Consider the following 2,486-nt stretch of genomic DNA (forward strand, 5'->3'; position numbering starts at 1 on the left):
TAAACCATATAGCTAGTTAATTCTATTCATGTTTCAATTCATCTTTTGAATTTTTCTTTTATAAATTGCAATGAATTTTCTTGGTTAACATATTTTCATGTTTGTTGCCTTGTTAATCTTTCAAAGTGATAGGGTAGGAATTTTGGTAAATTGCAATTTTGATTCATACTGGGAATGACAAAACCAGGCGAAAAGAGCTTTTGAAAAAGACATAAATGGAAATGACCCAATTCTATTGCAAATAATTTAAGAAAATCCACAAATCAGCACTAAACATTAAATATACCGCAGCATCCCATTCAGCTCCCTCATCAAGGCGAACTATTGTGCCTGCTCGGCCTGGATGGCTCTCATGTTCTCCCATGTTTCATTTACCCGTATCTAGATGCCGTCCACCCGACTCACATACATGTTCAGCCGGCCATTCATGGTATCAATCTCCCGTCGCATGACTGTGGCATCGTCCCTAGCATCTCTGATATAATTTAGTGCAAGGTGATTGTCTCTTTGTAAACCCTGCAACTCAGTCCTCATGGCGTCGAAATCCTGAAGGAACCTATGGAGGTCTCGACTGATTCCCGTGGTGGTGGAGAATATTTGTCTCAGCAACTGAGTATCCACGTTAGCCTGTGGTGCTGGAGCTTGTGGGAGTTCCTGATCTGCAGGGACTGGCCTTGCTCTGCCTACCGTCTACGGCACTCATTTTCTTGCTCTTCCCTATGTTTAACCCGAGCTCTTGCTTGAGCTTCAACGTAGTACGTTTGATCATGGGGCTGGATTTTTCAGGTACCTCCTCAGATAGGAGTATAACAGCCGCAGCCCTACATATGCCACTAATGAGGCTCGGGAATATCAGAGTGGAGCGACGATCTCTCCAAGTTCCCAATGTGTGTAGTTGATTGTATATAAGAGTGGCAAGATCTATCTTGTTACCCCGAACCAAGTGGTAGATGAACCCTGCTGTCTGATTAGAAAATGTAGTCCTGTGTAATATGGGCTCGATGTTGTGGCACATGAAGAGCCATAGAATGGCTATGGATGGGGTAACCTCGATCTGAAGTCACTCAGTAGTTGCAAGGGGCCATGCATTTTCCCGTCCCATCAAAACCTCAGCCACTTCATTCCAGTTAAATTCAACTGAGATAGGGATCACATTCTCCACAATGAGCTGGTAGTAATCATAAATGACCTCGGGAGAGAACATAATCCACTTCCCCTGCACCCAAGTCTGATGGAAATTCTCGGAACCTGGCGTGTCAATTTCACTGTTGAAGTTGGCGAAGAACTCTCGGCATAGAGTCTCATAGATTGGATGTGGTTGCTCCACCAACTTGTGCCACCCACAGTTCTGAACTAAGTTGACGAACTCAAAACCCAGGAAATCATCAAGCTTAATGGGTCTTTCAGCGTGTATAGTCCACTGGCGTATGATATTCTCATATCGCACTAAGGTTTTGCATTTAAGAATCGTCGAACTTCTCCCGCAAGCTCTCGAGTACAGGCTATCCCGGTGTTCCTTTCCCATGCAAAGTTCTCTTAGGAGGCATCCTGCAAAATTTGTAAAACTATACTCATTAAGTTTGACGTGAAAAGAATAGGCATGGAGTGAGAAAATAAAGTATGCATTGCACAAATCCCCTAAACTTTCTTCAAAATGTATGTACATGACGTTGATGTGTAAAATACATGAAACATGTTCCAAGATAGTGTTAGTATCAAAGAAATGTGAAACACCAACAAAAATTAGCTCAAAACATACACTTTGATAGAAGTAACCCATGACAAACCTAGAACTTTCACCGCCGGGCATCGCCTAGAAAATTGGAATTTTCCCAAGTGATCTCCGGGCATATGAAAGTGTCCATACTATTCTAGCACATATTCGAAATTCAAGTCAAATGGATGTCATTTGGGTTGGCAAAATACGATGCAAAGTGGGTGAAGTAAGGTGTCATGACGTGACCTAGTCATGTTGTGCCTACAAGTGTTGCTTACATATGGTCAAGTTTGGTTCTTGTACTTTCCAATTCATGTGTTATGGGAATTCATCACATTATCCCACTCTCATTCATATATTACTCATGTCAATGCATAGCATGTATACTATGTAGTTAAAAGAATTTATTGAGTGGGTAAACAAGCTCTATCTAAATAGTACATATTGCAACCATATTCATGAACCCCTCAACTATTATACCCGTCACTTCAACAAGAAAAGAGAGCATCAACGTTATTCACATCCCAGTTTGTATATCCAATGCTCAAATTCACCAAAATGCATAACTCATTTCACATTGACAATTGATCAAACATGTAGCATGCCATTGTATGGGATCTCTAGAATTTCAACAATTGGAGTCTAACTCATGCCAAAATGACACACATTTAACAATCTAGCATCTACTACTATGAGATAAGTGCCTTTCAAGTTAATGTACATAGGAATGCATCACAATATGTATTGCAATTCATCCACCAATCACATG

Source organism: Olea europaea, chromosome 2, assembly GCF_002742605.1.
Source record: "Olea europaea var. sylvestris chromosome 2, O_europaea_v1, whole genome shotgun sequence".
NCBI classification, from domain to species: domain Eukaryota; kingdom Viridiplantae; phylum Streptophyta; class Magnoliopsida; order Lamiales; family Oleaceae; genus Olea; species Olea europaea.